General features: G+C 44.9%; 1 long non-coding RNA gene across 1 annotated transcript; it reads right to left on the bottom strand.

Annotated features, from left to right (window-relative positions):
- Nucleotides 1–1572: 1572 nt before the first annotated feature.
- Nucleotides 1573–8461, bottom strand: LOC144329221 (uncharacterized). The gene is made up of 2 exons (XR_013394693.1): nucleotides 5890–8461; nucleotides 1573–4960 (listed from the first exon to the last, which is right to left on the bottom strand). It is a non-coding gene; the product is annotated as an uncharacterized LOC144329221 (long non-coding RNA).
- Nucleotides 8462–8467: the final 6 nt, after the last annotated feature.

Below are 8467 nucleotides of genomic sequence, written 5' to 3'. Positions count from 1 at the left end.
TAGGCCCAAATCATCTGTGGTGAGGCTGGGAAGCACTTAATAATTAAATTAAAAAACCAATTCCTTTTGCAGATCTATGTCAGCTAATTCCAAGTCTCCATTAATCTGCCAAGACCGACGTTGCACAAGGTGGTGGCATTTTATTTTGTTTTGTTTTAACATGCTTTTTTCCCTTTCTCTCTCCACCCTTCCACCCCCAACAACATTTGCCAGCTCCGGAATTCCCTGCTTCTTGCCGGAGATCCTGTTACTCAATGGGGGTATTAAAGAGCTGAGCCCAGGCCCGTGGAATGCAGCCGTCTGCATGCTTCCCTGCCGTAGTTTGCTCCACACGGTCGTATTTTTGTATTTTGGAAACTGCGCATGCAAATAGTGGCAGGAGGCAGCAGGACGAGGGGACCAAAAATACAAAGCAAAGCCTTAGCATATGTTAGGGCCTCTTGGGCTAAAGCGTGCAAGCGTGGGGGCAGGGGGAGGCAGACAGAGATCCACCCACCTTCCACATGCTCAGTAATTGTGTTACTCAGCTGTCTTTTCCTTGACTGCCCTTCCGGTTGCTATTGCTCAATAAACACAAGGCCATAAAGATAACGATATATGCTCCACCACAAATAAACAAAATCCTAAATGAATAAATTTGCTAGGCAGTTGACGATTTCATCAAACGCCCATCTATTAAAGCCGTCAAGCAATATAGAGAATAAAATTCAGGGCTGTTCCTTTAAGTGCTGCTTTTTTTCTTTTTTTGCAAAGATCACCACTTCCTACTTTTGAAGTACTACCTACTTTTTAGGGGGTTGGACTTGCTGCCCCTTGGGACCCCTTCCAACTCTACAATTCTATGATTTAGTTCTATGATCTCTCTTAAAGCAAGGCTGGGGGCCAACTTGTGACCCTCTGAAGAAGAAGAAGAGTTTGGATTTGATATCCCGCTTTATCGCTACCTGAAGGAGTCTCAAAGCGGCTAACATTCTCCTTTCCCTTCCTCCCCCACAACAAACACTCTGTGAGGTGAGTGGGGCTGAGAGACTTCAGAGAAGTGTGACTAGCCCAAGGTCACCCAGCAGCTGCATGTGGAGGAGCGGAGACGCGAACCCGGTTCACCAGATTATGAGTCTACTGCTCTTAACCACTACACCTCTCATCATCTTTGACCACTGGCCATGCAGGTACGGACCAATGGAGTCCAACACCTGAGGGGGCCACAGGTTCCTCACCCTTTTGAAAATATTACTGGCCTATTTCGACTTGGTATTTGTTTTCCTTTGTCCTTTTTCACTTGTAAATACCTATTTTTAAAAATTGTGTCAACGCATCACTTTACGCAGTTTTCTTACACCTTTCCTCTCTCTCTCTCTCTCTCTCTCTCTCTCTCTCTCTCTCTCTTTTGGTAAACATCATTTTCAAAGAAGTGGAAAGTTCCCAAATGGCACATTTATACTCTCATAGTGGCCTGAGATTTATAAAGGCTGTAATCTGACACATGCTTCCCAGAAGAAAGCCCCACTGACTTGGTGAGACCTAAATACATCAACAGGATTGTGTTTTAAGTTCATGAATAGCACAGTCCTATTCATTTTTTGTAAATTTATTTATTTGGTTTTTCAGATTAAAATTTTACAGTCACATCCAACATCCAACATAGAAACAAGATTCCAATGAACCTCCTGGACTTCCCTCCTCCCCTTTGTGGGTCCTATTGTGAATCATTTCCTCCTGCATCTTTTATGATAATCCAAATCTTTTACCTCTCCGTTGTGTCCAAAATTCAGGATTAGAATAACACTTGTATTTTAATGCCTTTTTACTCATACGTACGTCCCACTGTTTGCAGCAGAAGGTCTTATTCTTGAGCAGGCTTCCTCAACCTCGGCCCTCTAGATGTTTTTGGCCTACAACGCCCATGATCCCTAGCTAGCAATGGCCAGTGGTCAGGGATGCTGGGAATTGTAATCTCAAAACATCTGGCGGGCCGAGGTTGAGGAAGCCTGTTCTTGAGCTTATGCAGTAGCAGTTGGGGCAGCACTCACCTGACCTTCCTACACCTGCTTGCATCGCTGCTACTCACTGGGAGGTAGAGGGGAGCAGGGTGGCGGGGGCAAGGTCAGCTTGGTGCAAACCAACAGAACCAGTCATCTGTCCTGCCAGCAAGTTTGTGCTGTGTTGACCTCACCACTGCCTCGCCCCTCTTGACATGGGCAACAGGAGGTCAAGCAGAGGGCTGCCACTCCGCCAACCCCCAGTCTAGTGGGTTTATTTGTGCAGGACTGCAGCCTCACTGAACTCAATGGGGCTACTTCTGAGTAGATGTGTACATGATTGCAGCCAGGGCCACTTAGGGTATGTTCACATCACCACTTATTGTAAATCCAGTGTGCTCCCACTGCTAGTTTTTGAGGCTGCAATCGGTGGAAGAGGGCAGAGAAACCAAACAAGTCACACACCTTGGACATCCTAGCCCCTACTGAGATATGAAGAATACAGCTCAAATGGGGGAAATGACTTTGCTGCATTTTAAGGTGCTAATGTGGACATATTCTTAATACACTAGCCAAGCAACAAAACAGTGGTCTATTTCAGAAACAGACTTCCCTGCACAAATTTAATTGATGCACATAACCTGGTGCAAAATATGTGCATCCACTGCCTGGATCTCCAAATCAAATACTGTATAAATTTTTTCATGGTGAATTGAGAGCCACATGCCTTGTTTCCAATATCTCTCAAGGAACTTATATCTCAAGGAACATCAGCCTGTATCGGCCCTGCAATGTGCAGACAGGGATGCTCCTCCCCATCTGTCATGTGAAGCATATGGAACTAAATGTGCGTGCCTGTCTGCTATCTGAGGCCACCGCACATAGCTATGAGCAGTGCATTATCAACCAAGCTGCACTTCACAGAAAATTCACTTTATGGATCAGGGCCATAAACCTCAGCTGTCCTGAGATAGCCACACTGTTGGTACATCATATTCTTGAGGAGGCTTTTAAGAGTTGTTACCTACCCCTCAAAGGTAAAACCCTTTAAGTACTATGCAAACAGTGACTCTTGCGCTGCATACTTCAAGAGAGTGTGTTCCTGAGGTCAAGTTTTCAGAACTCTGTAACATGCACTCTGCTGTTTGGCAACATCTCCCCCTTCTGGATAGAAAAGGTGCACTGTCTGAATCCATCAGTGGATGGATGCACAATTGGAGAGGGGGAAAGCAGAAGATCTACAATCTCAAGAAGCAAAGGAGGTTCCCAGTGGTATCGTTCCCACAAAATGAGACTCCAAAGCTGAGCTTTGTGAGCTACCCGATCCTACAGTTCTCTGAGCCATTCATGTCTCAGAAGTGAGGGTTCCGTTTCCATAAATGGAAGGCCTCTGACTCACAGGACCACAATGTGACCCTTTTGAAAGTGCATCTGGCATTTGCATGGGTGCATTTAAGAATGGACACGGTCAGCAAATACAGACAGCAACGGCACTCTCCCCACCACCACCCTCCCGACCTTTCCTTTGAAACCCAGAGTGATATATTATCAATTGTACAGCTCAAAGGATTTTTAATCCATGCTGCATGAGTCACTGGAAAAGCAACGTCCTAGCAACACAGTTTCTCCTCCTTTGATATCAATTATTACGGCACAAGCTCCTCCTTCTTCCCTGACCAGAGGGGTTTGTGTGGGCTAAGGAGGCACTGTGCCAAACTGTTCTTTTCCCAGTCGGGGCAACGTGGGCGAGTGTAAATTTAGGCTCTGTACTGATTATACAGCGCTGGAGGCTGCTGTAAACTGGCTTTTGCAGAACTTTTTTTTATTCTTACACTCTAGCTTTCTTAAGCATGTGAACCCAGTTCTGTGCCTTGGAACCCAACATGCCATTTGAAAGTTGCTGCCTCAACCAATTATGTCAATTAACAGCACTATACAATGCATGCTTACTCAGAGGTTAGTCCCACTGATTTCAACAGGATTTACTCTGTAAATGTGCATAGGATTAGCCTTTAGTAGTGGGGGAAAGCACCCTTCTTCTTTTTTACAATCTTATGCATGTCTACTCAGTTGTAAATTTCACTGAGTTAATGAGACATTTTCCTCCCAGATAAACCTTGGGGAACTGCACTATAAGACTGAACATTACAAAGCTCCATATTAGAAATTCTGAATATTAAGCAGTACAGAAATACCTCAAATAAATTAGTAAATAAATATTACAAAGCATTGACAGTTTTCCGATAACAACCTACCCTAGCATTCATATAAGGGCTTTAGAGAGGACTCATAGTGTTTTGGATATCTTCTCTCAATAATGTACCATTTGGTAATTTATTCAAGCTGCAATCCTTTGTACACTTTTACTCAGGAAGTAACATCACTGAAATATTAGGATTTACTTCCATGTAAAATTGGGTAAGAGCAGGCTGGATATCTTCAGTTCCTGATTTTTTGAAGTGGAAATACCTACCTGAACATATTTCTATTTTCTATACAGTGGTACCTCGGGTTACAGATGCTTCAGGTTACAGACACTTCAGGTTACAGACTCCGCTAACCCAGAAATAGTACCTTGGGTTAAGAACTTTGCTTCAGGATGAGAACAGAAATCATGCAGTAGTGTCATGGCGGCAGCAGGAGGTCCCATTAGCTAAAGTGGTGCTTCAGGTTAAGAACAGTTTCAGGTTAAGAACGGACCTTCAGAATGAATTAAGTTCTTAACCCGAGGTACCACTGTACATGGATATGATTTTATGCCTATACCATGGATTATATCTGTTATGTACTGAAGTTCTCACCCTGGGCCAGCAGGGGGATACTGTACTGTAGATAGTTTTCACTCACGTCCACATATGCAAATAAGGAATTGAAAGTGACGTTCAGTGATTGGATAGTTACAGAAAGTTGTTACTGCTGCGTTGTAGTGGAGCTCTATATATGCAGGTTGGCTGAACCCTTCAGTTCTGTTCTGTTCTGGCCTGTGAATAAACAAGAGCTGTCTGAAGAATCGCTGTGTTGTCTGATATGTTCACCCACAACTTAACAATATCATTATAAGGCTGCCATGCAATTGAATAAAGTTTACTCAGTTAATCAAATCAACAGTGCAATCCTATGCATGTCTACTCAGAAGTTCCTTTGTGCTCAGTGGGACCTATTCTCAGATAAATGTGCATACCGAATAGCAGTTTAAATCTGCATGATTTAGCAAATGACTAAGACAATAATTTAGTAGCAAATTATTCCTTCTCTCTCTCTCTCTCTAAGATGTCACAATTGGTACTTTAATCACTTTGGGAGGACGCATCATACTCTCGTATAATGCCTTTCAGGTGTTCTGTAGGTTTCAAGTTGCACCCTAGCCTAAGAACACATATAGGGCCCCACTTGTTATGTACTGAAGTTCTCACCCTGGGCCAGCAGGGGGATACTGTAGATAGTTATGCAAATAAGCGATCGAAAGTGACGTTCAGTGATTGGATAGTTTTAGAAAATTGTTACAGTTACGTTGTACTGGAGCTCTATATAAGCAGGCTGACTGAACCCTTCAGTTCAGTTCTGTTCTGGCCTGTGAATAAACAAGAGCTGTTTGAAGAATCACTGTGTCGTCTGATATGTTCACCCACAACTTAACACAACTGAAACAGAATCCTGGGGACTGTAGTTTCTTAAAGGTACTAAAAGTTGCTAGGATACCCCTATTCCCCTCACAGAGCTATAATTCTCAGAGTGGTTTAACAATCAAGCCCTCCTCCTAGGGAATGCTGGGAATTATTGCTTTGTGAAGAGAATAGGAGTCTCCAAACTCTGAGCACCCTTCTCAATCAACGTAATACAAATACATTAAGGGTTAATTAACCTGAATGAAATTATTTTGGGACAGTATGTCCTGATACTCAATTCTTACCCCTGCCTTGACAGCCTTGACACCAGGTGTCAAATGGCCACCCTCCGCCCCAGAGGACGGGTGGCATGTCTACACGGCTGAGGTCACATGTGGCCAGCTCCAGTCTCGCCTTTCACAGTTGTTGGGTTTCCTCAAGAAACTGTCTCTTGCTGGCACGGCCAACTCAAGCCGGACCTTCCAGTAACTTGGTGCACGAGGCAGGCAGGCAGGCAGGCAGGCAGGCAAAGATGAGCACCGTCCACGATGATCAGGCTCTACTAAGATCAGATCGGGGCAAGAGGGTGAAATCGAATGTAATTTCACACACAGAGCCTCCCAGGCCTGGATCGCAAGGTGTCAGATTATTCTCATTCCTTTAGTCTGGCAAGCCAAGGAAGACGAGGCTGGAGAGTAGGACTGCAGTGGGCTCCACGAGAAAATAAATCCTGTTGAATGCTGCATAAGTTCCAGGAAATCCTAGGTCACCTCCAGGCATTCAGGGCAGGATTCAGTTGCGCACCAGTAATATAGCTTTGTACAAGTAGATTAAAGTTGTTGCAAGAAATCCACTTTTTAAAGGGATTTTGTGCATTTAGAAAAAGCCTATTCCATAGTACATTTTTTTTAAAATGTATCTAAACGATGAAATAAAGAGTAACAATAACAAAACAAATACAGGTCTGTTGCCATCTGTTCCGCATGCAAATACATTCACCGGGAAGACAGAAACAAGGAATGGAAATAAAGATGGAATCACTCTGCAGAAATCTGCATGTAATATGGCTGGTGGTTTAGGACATAAATATGAGGAACTGGTAAGTATGAGAAATGGGAAACCCTACAAGGCTTGCTGGTTTCCCAAAGGCATCTGGTTGGCCATGGTGAGAACAGGATGCTGGACTAGATCGGCCATTGGCCTGATCCAGCAGGCTCTTCTTGTGCTCTTATTTGTAAACATACCGGATTGGTTATTGTTGTTATTTTTAAGTTGATTTATTGCCCTAGGACAGGGATGCGGAACCTGCAGCCCTTCAGATGTTGCTGGACTGCAGCTCCCTTCCTCCCATCAGCCATGCTGGCTGGGGCTGATTGGAGTTTGGAGTCCAGTCCCTCCCCAATCCCTGCACAAAGGGAGCAAAGCTATTTAGTTCACTTTAAAGATACAAACCTAAAGTTATGGGGTGTGCTTTAAACCCTCACAGAAAACAATGACAGTCTGGAGGCACCTAAAGTGATGGGGAAATGCACTAAATGGTGCGGGGGGGGGGATAATAGGTTAATAGGAGGGTGTGTAACCACCGCACGAGGCAAACTAGGGTGAAATTGGGATAAATGTTCGTTGTCGCATCACCTCTCTGCTGACAAGTCAGAATGAATGCTGAGTATAGCCTGGGAATCACCTAAGCTTGCATTCATAGAATCATAGAGTTGGAAGAGACCACAAGGGCCATCGAGTCCAACCCCCTGCCAAGCAGGATACACCATCAGAGCACTCCTGACATATGGTTGTCAAGCCTCTGCTTAAAGACCTCCAAAGAAGGAGACTCCACCACACTCCTTGGCAGCAAATTCCACTGTCGAACAGCTCTTACTGTCAGGAAGTTCCTCCTAATGTTTAGGTGGAATCTTCTTTCTTGTAGTTTGGATCCATTGCTCCGTGTCCGCTTCTCTGGAGCAGCAGAAAACAACCTTTCTCCCTCCTCTATATGACATCCTTTTATATATTTGAACATGGCTATCATATCACCCCTTAACCTCCTCTTCTCCAGGCAAAACATGCCCAGCTCCCTTAGCCGTTCCTCATAAGGCATTGTTTCCAGGCCTTTGACCATTTTGGTTGCCCTCCTCTGGACACGTTCCAGTTTGTCAGTGTCCTTCTTGAACTGTGGTGCCCAGAACTGGACACAGTACTCCAGGTGAGGTCTGACCAGAGCAGAATACAGTGGCACTATTACTTCCCTTGATCTAGATGCTATACTCCTATTTGTGCAAGCAAATCAGTGCAAAAATGTGCAAGCATTGTGCAAGCAAATCAGGGTGCTCAGTAAATCAGGATGAATGCTCAATAAATGCAGTCTAGAGAAGCCCCAGGGGGCGGTTGCTCCATTGAACTCATCAGGACTTACTTCTGAGTAATGTGTGCCCACATTTATTTGAGAATGAAGCCCGACCCGACTGAACATGGGGAAGGGCAACAGCTCATGGAGAGGCGTTGCATGAAGAAGATCCCAGCAGGTGGATTAGGCACCCCTGCAGCAAACGGAAAGGCCGTTTCCTGACGCAGATCCTAGAAAGCCACAGCTGCCAGCCAGAGAAGATAAAATACTGGGCTAGACCGGCAAAGAGCCTGGCCAGCATAACGCGGCTTCCTGGACTTCTGTAAACTCGGTGGAAGTGGCGCGCTTACTTCCGAGTACAGGTATATGGGAACCTCAAAGCCGCCAGGTGCTTTGCTGAACTACCAATCCCATCATGCCTGGCCGTGCTTGCTGGGGCTGATGGGAATTGTAGTTCAGCAACTATATCCGGCGGCCAACCTTCGACATACCTGTGCTAGAAAACCGGGCCGCTTGTAGAAACACCGACTTTCGGCCGATAG

The sequence above is a fragment of the Podarcis muralis genome, chromosome 11 (assembly GCF_964188315.1).
Source record: "Podarcis muralis chromosome 11, rPodMur119.hap1.1, whole genome shotgun sequence".
NCBI lineage: Eukaryota > Metazoa > Chordata > Lepidosauria > Squamata > Lacertidae > Podarcis > Podarcis muralis.
Note: the sequence above shows the minus strand (reverse complement) of the source record. Positions and strands in the feature narration are given on the sequence as shown.